Source organism: Pleurodeles waltl, unplaced genomic scaffold (assembly GCF_031143425.1).
Source record: "Pleurodeles waltl isolate 20211129_DDA unplaced genomic scaffold, aPleWal1.hap1.20221129 scaffold_127, whole genome shotgun sequence".
Taxonomy (NCBI): domain Eukaryota; kingdom Metazoa; phylum Chordata; class Amphibia; order Caudata; family Salamandridae; genus Pleurodeles; species Pleurodeles waltl.
This window is the reverse complement of record NW_027149833.1, coordinates 812,873-834,900: the sequence shown is the minus strand read 5'-3', so window position 1 is coordinate 834,900 and position 22,028 is coordinate 812,873. Positions and strand designations below refer to the sequence as shown.

Below are 22,028 nucleotides of genomic sequence, written 5' to 3'. Positions count from 1 at the left end.
ACGAGGATGCGTGAAACGGTGCTCACCCGAAGTCGCACAAAGAAGTCCCACGTCGCAGGAGAACAACTTAGGAGGTCGTGCAATGCAGGTTAGAGTGCCGTGGACCCAGGCTGGACTGTGCACAAAGGATTTCCGCCGGAAGTGCACGGAGGCCGGAGTAGCTGCAAAAGTCGCGGTTCCCAGCAATGCAGTCTAGCGAGGTGAGGCAAGGACTTACCTCCACCAAACTTGGACTGAAGAGTCACTGGACTGTGGGGGCCACTTGGACAGAGTTGCTGGATTCGAGGGACCTCGCTCGTCGTGCTGAGAGGAGACCCAAGGGACCAGTAATGCAGCTTTTTGGTGCCTGCGGTTGCAGGGGGAAGATTCCGTCGACCCACGGGAGATTTCTTCGGAGCTTCTGGTGCAGAGAGGAGGCAGACTACCCCCACAGCATGCACAAGCAGGAAAACAGTCGAGAAGGCGGCAGGATCAGCGTTACAGAGTTGCAGTAGTCGTCTTGGCTACTTTGTTGCAGTTTTGCAGGCTTCCAGCGCGGTCAGCAGTCGATTCCTTATCAGAAGGTGAAGAGAGAGATGCAGAGGAACTCGGCTGAGCTCTTGCATTCGTTATCTAAAGTTTCCCCAGAGACAGAGACCCTAAATAGCCAGAAAAGAGGGTTTGGCTACCTAGGAGAGAGGATAGGCTAGCAACACCTGAAGGAGCCTATCACAAGGAGTCTCTGACGTCACCTGGTGGCACTGGCCACTCAGAGCAGTCCAGTGTGCCAGCAGCACCTCTGTTTCCAAGATGGCAGAGGTCTGGAGCACACTGGAGGAGCTCTGGACACCTCCCAGGGGAGGTGCAGGTCAGGGGAGTGGTCACTCCCCTTTCCTTTGTCCAGTTTTGCGCCAGAGCAGGGCTAAGGGGTCCCCTGAACCGGTGTAGACTGGCTTATGCAGAATTGGGCACATCTGTGCCCAACAAAGCATTTCCAGAGGCTGGGGGAGGCTACTCCTCCCCTGCCTTCACACCATTTTCCAAAGGGAGAGGGTGTAACACCCTCTCTCAGAGGACGTCCTTTGTTCTGCCATCCTGGGCCAGGCCTGGCTGGACCCCAGGAGGGCAGAAACCTGTCTGAGGGGTTGGCAGCAGCTGCAGTGAAACCCCAGGAAGGGCAGTTTGGCAGTGCCAGGGTCTGTGCTACAGACCACTGGGATCATGGGATTGTGCCAACTATGCCAGGATGGCATAGAGGGGGCAATTCCATGATCATAGACATGTTACATGGCCATATTCGGAGTTACCATTGTGAAGCTACATATAGGTAGTGACCTAATATGTAGTGCACGCATGTAATGGTGTCCCCGCACTCACAAAGTTCAGGGAATTGGCTCTGAACAATGTGGGGGCACCTTGGCTAGTGCCAGGGTGCCCTCACACTAAGTAACTTTGCACCTAACCTTTACCAGGTAAAGGTTAGACATATAGGTGACTTATAAGTTACTTAAGTGCAGTGTAAAATGGCTGTGAAATAACGTGGACGTTATTTCACTCAGGCTGCAGTGGCAGGCCTGTGTAAGAATTGTCAGAGCTCCCTATGGGTGGCAAAAGAAATGCTGCAGCCCATAGGGATCTCCTGGAACCCCAATACCCTGGGTACCTCAGTACCATATACTAGGGAATTATAAGGGTGTTCCAGTAAGCCAATGTAAATTGGTAAAATTGGTCACTAGCCTGTTAGTGACAATTTGTAAGAAATGAGAGAGCATAACCACTGAGGTTCTGATTAGCAGAGCCTCAGTGGGACAGTTGGGCACTACACAGGGAACACATACATATAGGCCACAAACTTATGAGCACTGGGGTCCTGACTAGCAGGGTCCCAGTGACACATAACAAACCTACTGAAAACATAGGGTTTTCACTATGAGCACTGGGCCCTGGCAAGCAGGATACCAGTGAGACAGTGAAAACACCCTGACATACACTCACAAACAGGCCCAAAGTGGGGGTAACAAGGCTAGAAAGAGGCTACTTTCTCACAGTGACCATATATTGGTGTGTGTGGGGGGGGGGGGGGTGTTCTGTGTACCTGCCTGACCACTCCAATTCTCCCATGGGCCTCTGCCCACCTTGAGTCCAAGGTGGTAGAATCCAGTGGCCAACTGGAGTTCTGAACCCCCACCCCCCAGGGTGGTGATGAACTGGGGTGTAGTTATTCCCTTTCCATTGTTTGCTTTGATGCCAGAGCATTGTCTAGAGGTCCCTGGATTGGTGCAAACCAGTTTATGCAAGTTGGTATCAAATGTGCCCTTCAAAGCATACCAGTAGCTTGGGGAGGCTACCCCTACCAAGCCATGTTACACCTTCCCAATGGGGATGGTGTTACCTCCCTCTCCCACAGGAAATCCTTTATTCTGCCTTACCCTGCTTGAGCTGATCAAGCAGCAGGAGGACAAACAGTCTGCAGGGTGGTAGTTCGGGCTGTCTTAAACCCCACAGGACTAGTTGGAGCAATGCCAGGGGGTGTTCTCTAAGGAGCCCCTAGAGTGCATGGCATACAGCCAATACTGGCAACAGTAGTAGGGTTGGTTTCTGACATGTTTGAAACATTCAATGGCCATGTTTAGAGTTAGCATTATGTAGCTGGACACAGGGTAAAATGGCTTCCCCTGCACTTTTGAAGTCCAGTATAATGGGACTGGTGTTCATGGCCCACCTCTGCTCAGGTGGGGTGCCTTCAGACACTGGTACCTGCACCCTGCCCTCTGGGATAGGAGGGCCTGACAGAGGGATGTCTTAAAGTGACTTGGTGCATTGACCTGTAGTGAAAGGGTGTATGTACCTTCTCAAGCAGGTTCAGATAGCAGGCCTGCAGACGCACTTTGCATTGCCTCCCATGGGTGGCGCAATACATACTGCGGCTCCTGGGGAATTGCTGATGCCCTTGGTACCCAAGTACCATTTACAAGGGACTTGCATGGGAGCACCAGTATGCCACCTGGGGGGGGTGCCAAGTCTTACACAACTCACAGGAGAGCAGTCCCCAAGGTCCTGGTTAGCAGGATCCCAGTGAAAAGACACACTGACAGCCGGGAAAAAGTGGGGGGTAACCATGCCAAGAGGGTACTTTTCTACACTGCCCAGTGAGTGAAGATTGTTTGGATATAAATGTAGCTTAAGGTGGAAGTTGTTTGTCACCAATTCAATAGGTGTGAGGGGCTGCAAGATGCTAGTGTCCTGCCACGCTATTGTATGTCTGTTAGCAATAGTTCCTTTCATATTTTCCCTAGCCTCTTGTACTTTAACTTTCCTTTTTGTAACTTTCCTTTTTGGAGACATTTTTTTTATTTATGCCTGACCTCAGCACTGCAGCCGGGGCCCCAGTGGGCATCCAGGTTTTTCTTTCTGGGTGCACATTGGCGGATCCAGCTGTAGTGCTGATGTCTACAGAGGTGGCAGAAATTGGTGCCATCTGTCACCTCTCTCGAGATAGCCTGAATTCTGGCACCCAAGGGCCACTCAGAACGCCTCTGAATAGACATCTCGCAGTGAAATCTCATCTCTAGAGAACTCCTTGTGGAGGAAGAGCTGCTAGCTTTGACACTGGAAGGACTTACTGCTGGCACAGTATGCACAAATGATTAAGTCACTGTCCCAGTCTGATATTGGCTTTTCCACTGGAGCTTTGGACCAATTTGTCCTCTTACAGATTTCCTGCAGCTTCAGAAGCGGCCTTTGGTTTCTCAGTGCTGCACCAATTCCTGAAGCATAGATGGTAGTTAAGCTGCCTACATATCTGCTTTGAACCAATCGGCTTAAGCTGCAGCATTGAGGGTAAGTCATGGGTTTATGACTTTCAATTATTGGAAAAGAAAATGGAGGTAACTAAATCATGGAAATCCAATTTTAAGGGAATGTAATTCAAATTACCATAAAATAAACTGGATTCAGCAAGCAATACGGTTTGAAGACTGCAGTAGAATATACATCAACAAAGGGGAAACTGTCCCATATTAAATCCCTATTAGGAATAGTTTTGAGTGTACTAATACCAGAAAACATTTCATTAAACTACTATTGAGCATGACTGCATTTATACATGTTCCTAAAAGGTGTTTGCGTTATGGACCAATAGAACTGTAATTCAAGGTTAATATGGAATCTACACCTTATGCTTTTCTATGAAATGGTGAATGCTGTTCCCTCTGCAACATTTCATTCAGCAGTCCTAGTTCATGAAATGGCTTGCACTTCAAACTGATTTGTAAGGTGCGTCTATAGTAGCATTACTAGAGTAAGGTGGCTTTCCATAGGCCTTGGGTGTATTTTAAGCAGTGGATTTTGGGGAAGGTGAGGTTTGGAGGCTGGGCTAAGGACTGGAGAGAGCTTAAATATATGCACTTGCGAGCACCTTCAGATAAATAGTGCCTGCTAGCCTTTGTCGTAGTCTCAACTTAATATGGTGGCTCTAGCCCTTTTACACTGTTAATCCAGGGTAGTGTACATGTGGGGTTGCTGCTGAGGCTGTTTTGAATGCAAACATCTATTTTGAGTGCCATTAACACACACTAAAATATTTAGGTTGTGAGATTCAGTTACTATGTAACTGACAAGCCTTTGTCCTGCCTCTTAAATGTTTGCAGGCATTTATATTCAAGCTTTTATTAGATTCTCCTTTCCTACTGTCTTAAATATACATGTCAAAACATAAAACTTGCTGTTTTATGCTGACTCTGGCACCCTAGCTGGGGCCCCACATGGCTGCATGTTTCTTGGGATGTCCCAAGGGGAGACTGGCTGTAGAAATGGAAGAGATTGGTCTGATCTCACACCTTGACTTAAGGGTTCCAAGAGCACCCCAGAGTGCCTTTCTTGATAGACTGCAGTCAAATTTTCTCCCTATTACCAGAAGTGACAACCTTGGAATGAGGCAAAAACTGGAGCCCTCGTGACTGGAGTCAGTGTCTTGCTGTTGATTAATTATTTTGATATAGCAAGTTAAGAGGATTATTTTATTTGCAGTCCACGTTTTGTAGTACTTATCTTTGCAAAATGAATAGTGTGCATAGTGGTTTCAGCGCCTAATGTGTTTTGGTTTTCTGCAGCTGACCTGGTGTTCCTCAGTTGTCCACTTTGCTGTGTGAAGCCTGTCCTTGCATCTGACACTGCCTGCACTATAAAGTAAGTTAAGGGTTCATAAATTGAATGTTACATGCACTAACGTATGTTACACATGTGATCGTAGTTTATAGTCTGAAGTGGTATGGCAGGTGTAAGGTGATATTGCTGTGAGGACTGGAGGTGGAGGGGACTTGGGAGAATAGAACGTTTATCAAGAGGTAAGAGTAGTTTACTGTGCCATGAGAACTAACAGATGTATTGCACCAGGCCTATGTCCATCAGATCCGACTGTTATGCAATATTTTGTAAGGTAAATCTAGAATGGTTTAATGGTCCAGGATGTAGGAGGCTGGACTGGCTTGTAGTGAGTACCAAGGGGTACTTGCACCTTGCACCTTGCACCAGGCCCAGTTATCCCTTATTAGTGTATAGGGTGTCTAGCAGCATAGGCTGATAGATAATGGTAGCTTAGCAGAGCAGCTTAGGCTGAACTAGGAGACGTGTGAAGCTACCACAGTACCACAAGTGTCATCTGCACAATATCATAAGAAAACACAATACACAGTTATACTAAAAATAAAGGTACTTTATTTTTATGACAATATGCCAACGTAACTCAGAGTGTACCCTCAGTATGCCCCCTAATACACAGGGGGAGGCGGTCACACCTCTCCCTTGCAGGAAATCCTTTATTCAGCTCCTCTGGCCTGAGCCTGGCTCACCAGCAGGAGGGCAGGACAATGTCTGGGGTCAGCAGCGTGGGCTGGCACCTGGTCCCAGTAAGGTTGCTCACGCAGAAATGGGTGATCTTCTAAGGCACCCCCAGAGTATATTGCATCATGCAACTAGCACTGGAATTGGCGTAGTTGCATGATTCCAACATGATTGATACCAGAAATGCCTAGGTTTGGAGAATCCATTATGTAGTTGGACCACTTGTGTTGGTCAGTGTCCACTACATACCTTAAAATGGCTTCCCCTCGAGTCGGCTTGGGGTTTATAGGAGTACCCTCACACTTGGAGACATGCACTGTGCCCTTGGGCCTACCAGAGGGGTGACTTAGGTCGGGTTTGGTGGTGAGAATGCATGCACCATTTCAAAAAGGCTGCAAAGGGTGGCCAGCACATGCCGTAGTCCATGGAGGACCCCTGGATACCTAAGTACGATACACTAGGGACTTAAATGGGTGCACCAGATTGCTAATTGTGGGTGTAAAAAGTTATGAGCAACTAAATTTAGGGGAGAGAGTACAGTCACTGGGGCCCTGGTTAGCAGGATCCCAGTGAACTACAGTCCATACACAATGACATCAGGCAAAAAGTGGGGGTAACTAATGGCAGAAAGACGGCAATTCACTACACACATTTGTTCTGTTAAAATGCGTTTATTGTGCTATGGTTATGTCTTGTCTTGTGAAGGAGCGTCTGTTGGAAGGCAGGTAGGCTGTTCCTTGCTAGCCAAAATACAGGGATCTATTTGGGGTAAAATAGTCAAGACTGCTTATAGGGGATTGCCGTAAGAATTAGGTTAAATCTGTCAATTGCCCTCGAGATATGCAGAATTAACAAAATGAAGAGATGTGAATCACAGGGCAGAAATACTTCTGTATCCATTTCCGTCCTCTGTTTAGGCATTCTCGACAGGCACTTTGCACTTAATGATCAACCTAACAGGTTTTTCTTTTTATGGAACAATTCTTTTTACGTCTACAACCCTCCAAACACCAGTTGAGAATGTTATCCACTTGAGAGACTGTGGCTTTGCACTCCACAGGATGCAGCAGTGGGCAAACCACCCACTGTAGAGACTTGTGAGACTGTGGCTTTGCACTCCCCAGGATTGATCAGTGGGCAAACCACCCACTGTAGAGACTTGAGAGACTGTGGCTTTGCACTCCCCAGGATTGATCAGTCGGCCAACCACCCACTGTAGAGACTTGAGAGACTGTGGCTTTGCACTCCCCAGGTTGCAGCAGTGGGCAAACCACGCACTGTAGAGACTTGTGAGACTGTGGCTTTGCACTCCCCAGGATTAATCAGTGGGCAAACCACCCACTGTAGAGACTTGAGAGACTGTGGCTTTGCACTCCCCAGGATTGATCAGTGGGCAAACCACTGTAGGAAGTTGGCTCTGTATGTACTATTTCAAAGTAAGAAATAGCATGCACAGAGTCCAAGGGTTCCCCTTAGATGTACGAGAGTGGCAAAAAGAGATAATTCTAATGCTCTATTTTGTGGTAGTGTGGTCGAGCAGTAGGCTTATCAGAGGGTAGTGTTAAGCATTTGTTGTACACACACAGGCAATAAATGAGGAACACACACTCAAAGACAATTCCAGGCCAATAGGTTTTTATATAAAAAAATATATTTTCTTAGTTTATTTTAAGAACCACAGGTTCAAGATTTACAAACAATACTTTAAATGAAAGGTATTTCACTTAGGAACTTTGAATTAGCAAAATAACATATACAGTTTTCACACAAATGGCAATAAGCTATTTTAAAACTGGACACTGCAATTTTCAACAGTTCCTGGGGGAGGTAAGTGTTTGTTAGTTTTGCAGGTAAGTAAACCACCTACAGGGTTCAAAGTTGGGTCCAAGGTAGCCCACCGTTGGGGGTTCAGAGCAACCCCAAAGTTACCACACCAGCAGCTCAGGGCCGGTCAGGTGCAGAGGTCAAAGTGGTGCCCAAAACACATAGGCTTCAATGGAGAAGGGGGTGCCCCGGTTCCAGTCTGCCAGCAGGTAAGTACCCGCGTCTTCGGAGGGCAGACCAGGGGGGTTTTGTAGGGCACTGGGGGGGACACAAGTCAGCATAAAAAGTACACCCTCAGCTGCACGGGGGCGGCCGGGTGCAGTGTGCAAACAGGCGTCGGGTTTGCAATGTAGTTCAATGGGAGACTCGGGGGTCTCTTCAGCGATGCAGGCAAAGGGGGGGGGGGGCTCCTCGGGGTAGCCACCACCTGGGCAAGGGAGAGGGCCACCTGGGGGTCGCTCCTGCACTGGAGGTCTGATCCTTCAGGTCCTGAGGGCTGCGGGTGCAGTGTCCTTACCAGGCGTCGGGTTCTTTGAAGCAGGCAGTCGCGGTCAGGGGGAGCCTCTGGATTCCCTCTGCAGGCGTCGCAGTGGGGGCTCAGGGGGGTCACCTCTGGCTACTCACAGGCTCGCAGTTGCCGGGGAGTCCTCCCTGTAGTGTTGGTTCTCCACAAGTCGAGCCGGGGGCGTCGGGTGCAGAGTGCAAAGTCTCACGCTTCCGGCGGGAAACGCGTGTTTAAAAGTTGCTTCTTTGTTGCAAAGATGGTTCTTCCTTGGAGCAGAACTGCTGTCCTCAGGAGTTCTTGGTCCTTTTAGATACAGGGTAGTCCTCTGAGGCTTCAGAGGTCGCTGGACCCTGTGGAACGCGTTGCTGGAGCAGTTCTTTTTAAGTGGGGAGACAGGCCGGTAGAGCTGGGGCCAAAGCAGTTGGTGTCTCTGTCTTCTCTGCAGGTTTTTCAGCTCAGCAGTCCTTCTTCGTATTAGGTTGCAGGAATCTAGTTTCCTAGGTTCTGGGGAGCCCCTAAATACTGAATTTAGGGGTGTGTTTAGGTCTGGGAGGGCAGTAGCCAATGGCTACTGTCCTTGAGGGTGGCTACACCCTCTTTGTGCCTCCTCCCTGAGGGGAGGGGGGCACATCCCTATCCCTATTCCTATTGGAATCCTCCAAAATCAAGATGGAGGATTTCTACAGGCAGGGGTCACCTCAGCTCAGGACACCTTAGGGGCTCTCCTGACTGGTGGGTGACTCCTCCTTATTTTTCTCATTATCTCCCCTGGACTTGACGCCACAAGTGGGAGTTGTGTCAAGGGGGGGGGGGCATTACCACTAGCTGGAGTGCCCTGGGGCATTGTAACACGAAGCCTGAGCCTTTGAGGCTCACTGCTAGGTGTTACAGTTCCTGCAGGGGGGAGGTGTGAAGCACCTCCACCCAGAGCAGGCTTTTGTTTCTGTCCTCAGAGAGCACAAAGGCCCTCACCACATGGGGTCAGAAACTCGTCTCTGAGCAGCAGGCTGGCACAGACCAGTCAGTCCTGCACTGAACAATTGGGTACAATACAGGGGGCATCTCTAAGATGCCCTCTGTGTGCATTTTTTAATAAATCCAACACTGGCATCAGTGTGGGTTTATTATTCTGAGAAGTTTGATACCAAACTTCCCAGTATTCAGTGTAGCCATTATGGAGCTGTGGAGTTTGTTTTTGCCAAACTCCCAGACCATATACTTAATATGGCCACACTGTACTTACAATCTCTAAGAATAGACATAGACACTGTAGGGGCATAATGCTCATGCAGCTATGCCCTCACCTGTGGTATAGTGCACCCTGCCTTAGGGCTGTAAGGCCTGCTAGTGGGGTGACTTACCTATGCCACAGGCAGTGTGAGGTTGGCATGGCACCCTGAGGGGAGTGCCATGTTGACTTAGTCATTTTCTCCCCACCAGCACACACAAGCTGGCAAGCAGTGTGTCTGTGCTGAGTGAGGGGTCCCTAGGGTGGCATAAGACATGCTGCAGCCCTTAGAGACCTTCCCTGGCATCAGGGTCCTTGGTACCAGGGGTACCAGTTACAAGGGACTTACCTGGGTGCCAGGGTTGTGCCAATTGTGAAGACAATGGTACATTTTAGGTGAAAGAACACTGGTGCTGGGGCCTGGTTAGCAGGGTCCCAGCACACTTCTCAGTCAAGTCGGTATCAGTATCAGGTAAAAAGTGGGGGGTAACTGCAACAGGGATCCATTCCCTTACAACCACCCACTGTATAGACTTAAGAGACTGTGGCTTTGCACTCCCCAGGAGTGATCAGTGGGCAAACCACCCACTGTAGAGACTTGTGAGACTGTGGCTTTGCACTCCCCAGGATGCAGCAGTGGGCAAACCACCCACTGTAGGGACTTGAGAGACTGTGGCTTTGCACTTCCCAGGATACATCAATGGGCATGGAGGCCCCTCGTGGATCTGGCGTCGTGCACTCATCCGGCTGAGGTGCCCCCCCTTCCCTTCCCCCTGTGGTGCCTGTTGTATTTCTATCTGATGCCCCTACAGTGTTCTCTCTGTTGTGATCTGGTATCGTGTGTGGGCCTCGCCCATGCATTGTGGGCCCAGTGGTTCACGGACTATGAATGGTGCAATACCTGGACTAATAATCTTGGTGTATATTTTTGTTAATAGTGTATATATGTATATTTTTGCTTACTGATTTTTTTATATATTACTATGGTTACACTCATTTCCTTTTGTCTTTGCATTCTTCCGGGGGGGGGGTGTAAATATAATGTATAAATATGTATTAGTGTGTGTGTTGTCGTGGGTGGGTGTGGGGGTGTTGCGTGTGTGTCCCTGTTTTTTCCCTCCCCCCTCCCCTGTGTCGTAGGTGCAGTACTCAACGTAGTCATCGCCGCCGGCGTTGGTGCTCCTGGTACAGGAGCAGGAAGACAATCGCAGGGAGAATTTGGAGTTCCGGGTCCATGGTGTCCTCCTTCCTCATGGAGTGTGTAGAGGTGAGCGTTTTCCCTTCGAGATTCCTGTTTCCGCCGTGTTTTTATCCGCCCCGGAAAAGGTGGCGGATTGGCCTGTCATAATAGTGTGGGTGGTACATTGTCCTCCGCCTGTCTGTTGGCGGTGACCGCCGAGCTGTTTGTTTGTACCGCCGTGGCGGTCGGAGTGTTAAAGTGGCTGTCTTTGTTGGCTGTTTCCGCCACGGTCGTAATTGCTAACTTTTTACCGCCAGCCTGTTGGCGGTCTTACCGCCGCTTTAACACCATCCGCCAGGGTTGTAATGACCACCTCTATCTTGGACCTTAACTTTTTGCAAGGATTAATTCAGTGCAGCCTAAATATTGTACTCTCATATGAGGATTTCTGATTTGATCAAGCCGACTTTCTTGATCCTCAACGCGCCCCGTCTGCCCTCACGGGCCAAAATAACTAAAAGGGACAATTGAATAATTGGTTTGTCAATCTGTTCTAGGTCGTTCATCTCAGCAGCTCTATCCAGTGTTAAGGTTAATTTCTTTTCCTGCCGTCTTCTGGCACTGCTGTGGCACAATCTAGTTACTGTTTTTCACCTAATAGTAAAATTCTCAGTTTGTAATACTCTGTGCTCAGTTACCGAATTCTATGATCTTCTTCGGTACAGTTTAATAACTGATGCACGTAATGGGGATTAATCCATGGCTACATAAGCATTTACAAGGTTTAACATATTTAGGGTTTTTACTTAATTTGTGGCCGGAAGCACGTCTTTGATTTGTTCCATATGACAAGCTTTGATGCACCAGAGTGGGGAGCGGGACACACTTCCAGTCATATGGACGATCAGTTCATAGTGCATTACGTGAAGAACCCTGCGACTTGTAACTTGCTGAATGGTTAGATGCTGCGCTGAGTCATAGTCACTACTAATGGGAACACATGATCAAGCATATTAACATTGGGATATCTGAGCTACTAATTGGCAGGTGTGGTCAATGGTAACAAGGGCCATCAGGTGACGTCAGAGACTCCTTCTGATAGGCTCCTTCAGGTTTTGCCATCCTATCCTCTCTCCTAAGTAGCCAAACCCTCTTTTCTGGCTATTTAGGGTCTCTGCTTTGGGGAATTCCTTAGATAACGAATGCAAGAGCTCATCAGAGTTCCTCTGCATCTCTCTCTTCACCTTCTGCCAAGGAATCGACTGCTGACCGTGCTGGAAGCCTGCAAAACTGCAACAAAGTAGCTAAGACGACTACTGCAACTCTGTAACGCTGATCCTGCCGCCTTCTCGACTGTTTTCCTGGTGGTGCATGCTGTGGGGGTAGTCTGCCTCCTCTCTGCACTAGAAGCTCCGAAGAAATATCCCGTGGGTCGACGGAATCTTCCCCCCTGCAACCGCAGGCACCAAAGAACTGCATTACCGGTACTCTGGGTCTCCTCTCAGAACGACAAGCGAGGTCCCTTGGTTCCAGCAACTCTGTCCAAGTGACTCCCACAGTCCAGTGACTCTTCAGTCCAAGTTTGGTGGAGGTAAGTCCTTGCCTCCCCACGCCAGACTGCATTGCTGGGAACCGCAACTTTTGCAGCTACTCCGGCCTCTGTGCACTTCCGGCGGAAATCCTTTGTGCACAGCCAAGCCTGGGTCCACGGCACTCTAACCTGCATTGCACGACTTTCTAAGTGGCCCTCCGGCGACGTGGGACTCCTTTGTGCAACTTCGGGTGAGCACCGTTTCACTCCTCTTTGTAGTGCCTGTTCCGGCACTTCTGTGTGTGCTGCCTGCTTCTGAGAGGGCTCCTTGTCTTGCTCGACGCCCCCTCTGTCCCCAGACGCAATTGGCGACATCCTGGTCCCTCCTGGGCCACAGCAGCACGCAAAAACCCTTACCGCACGATTTGCAGCTAGCAAGGCTTGTTGGCTGTATTTCCACAGGAAAACACTTCTGCACGAGACTCCACGGCGTGGGGGATTCATCCTCCAAAGGGGAAGTCTCTAGCCCTTGTCGTTCCTGCAGAATCCTCAGCTTCTACTGTCCAGTAGCAGCTTCTTTGCACCCACAGCTGGCATTTCCTGGGCATCTGCCCATCTCCGACTTGCTTGTGACTTTTGGCCTTGGTCCCCTTGTTCTACAGGTACCCTCGACTGGAAATCCATCGTTGTTGCATTGCTGGTTTGTGTCTTTCCTGCAGAATTCCCGTATCACGACTTATATGTCCTTTGGGGAACTTTAGTGCACTTTGCACTCACTTTTCAGGGTCTTGGGGTGGGCTATTTTTCTAACCCTAACTATTTTCTAATAGTCCCAGCGACCCTCTACAAGGTCACATAGGTTTGGGGTCCATTCGTGGTTCGCATTCCACTTTTGGAGTATTTGGTTTGTGTTGCCCCTATCCCTATGTGTCCCCATTGCATCCTATTGTAACTATACATTGTTTGCACTGTTTTCTAAGACTATACTGCATATTTTTGGTATTGTGTACATATATCTTGTGTATATTTGCTATCCTCATACTGAGGGTACATTCTGAGATACTTTGGCATATTGTCATAAAAATAAAGTACCTTTATTTTTAGTATATCTGTGTATTGTGTTTTCTTATGATATTGTGCAAGTGACACTAGTGGTACTGTAGGAGCTTCACTCGTCTCCTAGTTGAGCCTAAGCTGCTCTGCTAAGCTACCATTCTCTATCAGCCTAAGCTGCTAGACACCCTATACACTAATAAGGGATACCTGGGCCTGGTGCAAGGTGTAAGTACCCCTTGGTACTCACTACAAGCCAGTCCAGCCTCCTACAGACCTGCAGAAAACAACACTTCAGGGAAAACTCCCCGGCGACTGCGAGCCCATGAGTAACCAGAAACTACCCCCCTGAGCCCCCACAGCGACTCCTCCAGAGGGAATCCAGGGGCTCCCCCTGACCGCGACTGCCTGTAACAATGGACCCAATGCCTGGAACCAGCACTGCACCCGCAGCCCCCAGGACCTGAAGGAACCGAACTCCAGTGCAGGAGCGACCCCCCAGGCGACCGTCTGCCTAGCCCAGGTGGTGGCTGCCCCAAGGAGCCCCCCGTGCCTGCCTGCATCGTTGAAGAGACCCCCAGGTCTCCCCATTACTTCCTATCTAAAACCCGACACATGTTTGCACACTGCACCCGGCCGCCGCTGTGCCGCTGAGGGTGTACTTTTTGTGCCTTCTTGTGTGTCCCCCCCGGTGCCCTACAAAACCCCCCTGGTCTGCCCCCCGAGGCAGCAAGTACTTACCTGCTGGCAGACTGGAACCGGAACACCCCTGTTCGCCATTGAAACCTAAGTGTTTTGGGTACCTCTTTGACCTCTGCACCTGACTGGCCCTGAGCTGCTGGTGTGGTAACTTAGGGGTTGCCTTGAACCCCCAACGGTGGGCTACCTATGCCCCAATTTTGAGACCTGTAAGTGTTTTACTTACCTTCAAAACTAATCTTTACTTACCTCCCCCAAGAATTGTTGATTTTTGCACTGTGTCCACTTTTAAAATAGCTTATTGCCATTTTTACAAAGACTGTACATGATATTGTGTGCATTCAAAGTTCCTAGAGTATCTAAGTGAAATACCTTTCGTCTGAAGTATTACTTGTAAATCTTGAACCTGTGGTTCTCAAAATAAACTAAGAAAATATATTTTTCAATCTAAAAACCTATTGGCCTAGAGTAAGTCTTTGAGTGTGTGTTCCTCATTTATTGCCTGTGTGTGTACAGCAAGTGCTTAGCACTACCCTCTGGTAAGTCTACTGCTTGACCACACTACCAAAAAATAGAGCATTAGGATTATCTCTTTTTGCCACTCTCTTACCTCTAAGGGGAACCCTTGGACTCTGGGCACACTATTTCTTACTTTGAAATAGTATATACAGGGCCAACTTCCTACACTTAACACTACCCCCTGATCAGCCTACTGCTCCACCACACTACTACAAAATAGAGCATTAGAATGATCTACTTTTGCCACTATCTTACCTCTAAAGGGAACCCTTGGACTTTGTGCACACTGATTCTTACTTTCAAATAGTATATACAGAGCCAACTTCCTACAATGGTGGATCAGCGGTGAGTTCTAAGACTTTGCATTTGCTGGACTACTCAGCCAATACCTGATCACACGACTAAATTCAAAAAAATTTCATTAGAAACTGATTTTTACAATTTGAACTATTTTTCTAAATTTGTAAAAGTCCTGCTAGGGCCTTGTGTAAGTCCCTGTTAGCATTTCTTTTAGAGTTTAAAAGTTTGTAAAGGTTTGGATTTAAGTTCTAGAAGTAGTTTTTAGATTCTTAAAATGTAATCCCAACTTTTAGAGTGATAATGTCTAGCACGGATGAGATGGTGGTGGAACTCAACCTCACCCTTTGCCTGATTCTTAGGATGTCAGAGTTAATGACTCTCTGTAAAATAAAACATATAAAAACTGGATCAAACCCTACCAAAGTACAGCTCCAGGAGCCTTTGGCAGAGTTTGCTAGAGACCACCCCTCTGAAGATAACCTTACAGAGGGGGAAACTAGTGACATGGAAGATAACTCTCTCCCTCCTGTCCTAGTTAGCGAGACCAGGGTTCCTCAAACCCTGACTCCACAAGTGATAGTCAGAGATGCTGCTTCTCCCACAGGGGAGTCCAGCAACTCTGGAAGCATTGAGGACAGCCTAAATGAAGATGACCTCCTGTTAGCCAGGATGGCCAAAAGACTGGCTTTGGAGAGACAGCTCCTAGCCATAGAGAGGGGAAGACGAGATGGGTTTAGCTCAAATCAATGGTGGCAGCAACTCAAATAGGGTCAGATAGAGTACTGACATGCTAAAAATCTCCAAAGGGATTGTAACAAAATATGAAGATGTGATGACATCACCAAATGGTTCACAGCTTTTGAGAGGGCTTGTGCAACTAGAAAAGTAAACCGATCTCACTGGGGTGCTCTCCTTTGGGAAATGTTCACTGGGAAGTGTAGGGATAGACTCCTCACACTCTCTGGAAAAGATGCAGAATCCTATGACCTCATGAAGGCTACCCTGATTAAGGGCTTTTGATTCTCAACAACTGAGGAGTACAGGATTAGGTTCAGGGGGGCTCAAAAATCCTTGAGCCAGACCAGGGTTGATTTTGTTGACTTCAGTCAAAACACTGGATGGTTGGATTAATGGCAGTGGTGTAAATGATTATGAAGGGCTGTATAATTTGTTTATGAAGGAACACCATTAAGTAATTGTTTCAATGATAAACTGCATCAGCATCTGGTAGACCTAGGTCCAATTTCTCCCCAAGAATTGGGAAAGAAGGCAGACCACTGGGTCAAGACAAGGGTGACCAAGACTTCCACAGGGGGTGACTAAAAGAAAGGGGTCACAAAGCCTCCACAGGGGAAGAGTGTTGAGACATCCAAGGGAAAAAGTAAAGAGTCTTCTACAGGGCCCCAAAAACCTGCACAGGAGAGTGGGTCCAAAGCCTCTTCACAATCCTTATTTGGATACAAGGGTAAACACTTTGATCCCAAAAAGGCCTGGTGTCGCAGCTGTAGTCAGCATGAACACCAAACTAGAGACAAGGCCTGTCCCAAGAAAGGTTCCACTTCAACCACCACTCCAGTTAGCACTGGAATAGCCAGTCTCCAGGTGGGATCAACAGTGTGCCCAGAGCAAATCAGGGTTCATACTGAAGCTACATTAGTCTCTCAGGGTGGGGTGGACTTAGCCACACTAGCTGCCTGGCCGACTAACATGCAAAAATACAGGCAGCAGCCTAGTTATTAATGGGACTAGAGTAGAGGCCCTGAGGGATACAGGTGCCAGTGTCACTATGGTGACAGACAAACTGGTTTCCCCAGGACAATACCTGACTGGACAAACGTATCAAGTCAACAATGCTGACAATCAGACTAAAGTACAGCCCATGGCTATGGTAACTTTAGAATGGGGAGGGTTCACTGGCCTGAAACAGGTGGTAGTCTCTTCTGCTATACCAGTTGAACGTCTGCTTGGAAATGATCTGGAGTCCTCAGCATGGGCTGAGGTAGAACTCAAAACCCATGCAGCCATGCTGGGTATCCCTGAACTGGTGTGTGTCAAGACTAGGGCACAGTGCAGAGCTCAGGGTGAAAAATAGGTTTTGGAGTCTAGAATAATGGCCCAACCCTCCAAGAGAAAAGGAAAGAAGACTCGGGAACCAGCTTCAGCACAGAAAAAGAAACAGAACCTCTCTTCTCAGGAAGAAGTTCTATCCCCCGAGGGAACTGAGCCTATAGAGTTAGAACCTTATCAGGTTGAGCTCTTGGGCTCAGGGGGTCCCTCAAGGGAACAGTTGTGCAAGGGGCAAGAAACTTGTCCCTCTCCTGAAGGCCTAAGGCAGCAAGCTGCTGACCAAGAGAAAGGAAATGTCAGTGGAACACACAGGGTCTATTGGGAAGATGGTCTCCTTTACACTGAGGCAAGAGATCCAAAACCTGGTACCACTAGGAGAGTGGTAGTGCCTCAGGAGTTTAGGGAGTTCCTTCTGGTCTTAGCCCATGACATTCCCCTTGCTGGGCATTTGGGACAAACCAAGACATGGGAGAGGTTAGTCAACCATTTCTATTGGCCCAATATGTCCCAGAAAGTGAAGGAGTTTTGTGCCTCCTGTGCCACCTGTTAAGCCAGTGGTAAGACAGGTGGCCACCCAAAAGCCCCCCTCATTCCACTTCCAGTGGTGGGGGTCCCCTTTGAAAGAGTAGGAGTGGATATAGTGGGTCCACTTGAACCTCCCTTAGCCTCAGGGAACCAGTATATCCTAGTAGTAGTGGATCATGCTACTAGGTACCCTGAAGCAATTCCCCTTAGGTCCACTACTGCCCCTGCAGTAGCCAAAGCATTCATTGGTATTTTTCCCGGAGTGGGATTTCCTAAGGAGTTGGTTTCTGATAGAGGTACCAACTTCATGTCTGCTTACCTAAAACACATGTGGAATGAGTGTTGGGTGACTTACAAATTCACCACACCATACCATCCACAAACCAATGGTCTTGTTGAGAGACTTAACAAGACATTGAAGGGCATGATCATAGGGCTCCCTGAAAAACTCAAAAGGAGGTGGGATGTCCTCTTGCCATGCCTGCTTTTCGCCTACAGAGAGGTACTTTCCTTTGTCCAGTTTCGCGCCAGGGCAGGGCTGAGGGGTCCCTGAACCGGTGTAGACTGGCTTATGCAGAAATGGGCACCATCTGTGCCCATGAAAGCATTTCCAGAGGCTGGGGGAGGCTACTCCTCCCCTGCCTTCACACCTTTTTCCAAAGGGAGAGGGTGTAACACCCTCTCTCTGAGGAAGTCCTTTGTTCTGCCTTCCTGGGCCAAGCCTGGCTGGACCCCAGGAGGGCAGAAACCTGTCTGAGGGGTTGGCAGCAGCAGCTGCAGTGAAACCCCTGAAAAGGCAGTTTGGCAGTACCCGGGTCTGAGCTACAGACCCGTGGGATCATGGGATTGTACCAACAATGCCAGGATGGCATAGAGGGGGCAATTCCATGATCTTAGACATGTTACATGGCCATATTCGGAGTTACCATTGTGAAGCTACACATGGGTAGTGACCTATGTGTAGTGCACGCGTGTAATGGTGTCCCCGCACTAACAAAGTCCGGGGAATTTGCCCTGAACTATGTGGGAGCACCTTGGCTAGTGCCAGGGTGCCCACACACTAAGTAACTTTGCACCTAACCTTTACTAAGTAAAGGTTAGACATATAGGTGACTTATAAGTTACTTAAGTGCAGTGAAAATGGCTGTGAAATAATGTGTGCATTATTTCACTCAGGCTGCAGTGGCAGACCTGTGTAAGAATTGTCAGAGCTCCCTATGGGTGGCAAAAGAAATGCTGCAGCCCATAGGGATCTCATGGAACCCCAATACCCTGGGTACTTCAGTACCATATACTAGGGAATTATAAGGGTGTTCCAGTATGCCAATGTGAATTGGTAAAATTGGTCACTAGCCTGTTAGTGACAATTTGGAAAGAAATGAGAGAGCATAACCACTGAGGTTCTGGATAGCAGAGCCTCAGTGAGACAGTTAGTCATAACACAGGTAACACAGTCAGGCACACTTATGAGCACTGGGGCCCTGGCTGGCAGGGTCCCAGTGACACATACAACTAAAACAACATATATACAGTGAAAAATGGGGGTAACATGCCAGGCAAGATGGTACTTTCCTACAAGGTCGAGCCGGGGGTGTCGGGTGCACAGTGGAAAGTTTCACGCTTCCGGCGGGAAACATGAAGTCTTTAAAGTTGTTTCTTTGTTGCAAGAAAGTTGCAGGTTGTTGAACAGGGCCTCTGTTCACGGGAGTTTCTTGGTCCTTGGTTGCAGGGCAGTCCTCTGAGGCTTCAGAGGTCGCTGGTCCCTGTTGGATGCGTCGCTGTTGCAGTTTTCTTCAAAGTAGGGAGACAGGCTGGTAGGGCTGGGGCCAAAGCAGTTGTCGTCTCCGTCGTCTCTGCAGGGCTTCAGGTCAGCAGTCCTTCTTGTTAAGGTTGCAGGAATCTAGTTTCTAAGTTCTAGAGAGCCCCTAAATACTGAATTTAGGGGGTGTGTTTCGGTCTGGGAGGGCAGTAGCCAATGGCTACTGTCCTGGAGGGTGGCTACACCCTCTTTGTGCCTCCTCCCTGTGGGGAGGGGGGCGTATCTCTAAATCTATTGGGGGAATCCTCCACTCACAAGATGGAGGATTTCTAAAAGTAAGGGTCACCTCAGCTCAGGACACCTTAGCGGCTGTCCTGACTGGTGGGTGACTCCTCCTTGTTTTTCTAATTATCTCCTCCAGCCTTGCCGCCAAAAGTGGGGGCAGTGGCCGGAGGGGCAGGCATCTCCACTAGCTGGGATGCCCTGTGGCGCTGTAACAAAGGGGGTGAGCCTTTGAGGCTCACCGCCAGGTGTTACAGTTCCTGCAGGGGGAGGTGAGAAGCACCTCCACCCAGTACAGGCTTTGTTCCTGGCCACAGAGTGACAAAGGTACTGCCCCCATGTGGCCAGCAACATGTCTGGTGTGTGGCAGGCTGGCAGAAACTAGTCAGCCTACACTGGAAGTCGGGTATGTTTTCAGGGGGCATCTCTAAGATGCCCTCTGGGTGTATTTTACAATAAATTGCACACTGGCATCAGTGTGCAGTTATTGTGCTGAGAAGTTTGATAACAAACTTCCCAGTTTTCAGTGTAGCCATTATGGAATTGTATAGTTCGTGTTTGACAAACTCCCAGACCATATACTCTTATGGCTTCCCTGCACTTACAATGTCTAAGGTTTTGCTTAGACACTGTAGGGGCATAGTGCTCATGCACATATGCCCTCACCTGTGGTATAGTGCACCCTGCCTTAGGGCTGTAAGGCCTGCTAGAGGGGTGACTTACCAATGCCACAGGCAGTGTGAGGTTGGCATGGCACTCTGAGGGGAGTGCCATGTCGACTTAGTCATTTTCTCCCCACCAGCACACACAAGCTGTGAGGCAGTGTGCATGTGCTGAGTGAGGGGTCCCCCGGGTGGCATAAGACATGCTGCAGCCCTTAGAGACCTTCCCTGGCATCAGGGCCCTTGGTACCAGGGGTACCAGTTACAAGGGACTTACCTGAGTCAGGGTTGTGCCAGTTGTGGAGACAAAGGTACAGTTTAGGGAAAGAACACTGGTGCTGCGGCCTGGTTAGCAGGGTCCCAGCAAAATTTCTGATTATAACGTAGCATCAGCAAAGGCAAAAAGTTAGGGGGTAACCATGCCAAGGAGGCATTTCCTTACATGCATTTTGTCAGATTCTGTAATAAATCCTCCCTAAAGCTACAGCCAATGTTTTTGTTAATGGGGGATTAAGAAGGTTAGGCCTATGAAGTAAGGCTCTGCTGATACTATCCCCCTAGAGTAAAGGGAAGTAAAGAACTGTCAGTTTCAAGAAGAGCTAGTGACGTGTTACTACTTCCTACATTTGCCCTGTTCTCATTTGCTCATTGTTGTTGCGCTCTAGTGGCAGTATGCATCATGGCTGTGTTGGCTTTGAACAGTGGGAGAATTCTTTCAGTGCGATCGCTGGGGCGAGGGATAGTAATCTAGCTTCCGACAGTGTTCTACATTTCCTGTGGGCACCGTTGGAGTGACGTCTAGTATGGGCGATGTTATAGCACCCACGCCAATATGTCTTATTGTATCCTTTCTGTGGGTACATCAGGTGAAAGAAGTCCATCTGTTACGTGAAAGTCTTTTTTTGCAGCTTGCTAATAGGACCGATATTACCAAAACTGAAAAAAAAAAAAAAATTGCCCTCTGAAAGACACCTTAATACAACATGGACACAAAGTTGAATGCTTTCAAGTATAAGCAATATTCTGCCCACATTAGAAAGCAGGACCCCACACTATTTCAGTAGCTCTTGATGCTCACAGTTTTGGTGTTACCGACCACAGACAAACTTTCTGTACAGATCCAACTTGCACCAAAATGCATACTTTTCATTAAATCTGTGAAGTGGAAGAACAATCAGTAACCTGGCAAGCCTAGATTTAACTGTAGAGAAAGATAGTTACAGGCAATACTTGGTGATGAAAGGTCAAGGGGTGAAGATGGTGCTTTGTGTGGTGGTTTATTTCTTGGACTTTTTTGTTTTCCCTCTGCCCTTCCACATACATTTCTATGTCCTTGAAGGGCTAAACTTCTGTGTAAAATTCAGAAGGAGGACTAGGCGTCCAGTAGGCTGTGGGTGTACCAGAAAATAATATTTTTGCTTCTTGAAATCATGGGTATCGCTTTTTTCAGTAACATTTTTGTTTTTGCTAACAGGAACGTGATGTCTTGGTCGATTCCACCTCTTATGGGCATAAAAACCGAACTCCCAGAGATAAATGGTTCCAGGGCTTCATCTGGACGTCACGGTGAGCATAATTCCTACAGAATACGGGCTTTGAATGTTGAACTGTGAGCAGGTCTGCATCATAGTTTTCTTTTGTGGAGCTAGCTCTCTTGCATTGCATATTGTGTATTGAGCCCCTAAAATAAGATTAATGTTCAACACCAAGCCTGTTTAAGATTCTGAGTAATCTAGTCCAGTGCAGTTCTGTGCTTTCACCCTGTGCATCTTCCCATGTTGCAGGCCAAGAAAGCCTTTGAAAGGGTTGAGAGGCCAGCATGGTTCTAAGTAAATTTATATATGGGTACAGGAGGCTGTCACATGCCAGGTGTGCATACCACAGAGCCAGGCCACAATATACTACTATTTCCAATTAGAGGAGCAAGGCTCATTTGACACTTTATGGGGTATCCTAGCTTATGAACTTCCAGACCAAGCCAGAAGTCTGTTGGCGGTTTTATGGCGTTTTTTTTGGCGGTATTTTGTCGGTCATGTGTATTTCGGCGCTCTTCTGGCGCTCTGTCGGCGCTCTT

At 48.3% G+C, this 22,028-nt stretch overlaps 1 non-coding gene across 1 annotated transcript; it reads left to right on the top strand.

Moving 5' to 3' along the window:
* Positions 1–20,455: 20,455 nt before the first annotated feature.
* LOC138273978 (small Cajal body-specific RNA 4) lies at positions 20,456–20,582 on the top strand. Its single transcript, XR_011200350.1, has one exon. It is a non-coding gene; the product is annotated as a small Cajal body-specific RNA 4 (non-coding RNA).
* Positions 20,583–22,028: the final 1,446 nt, after the last annotated feature.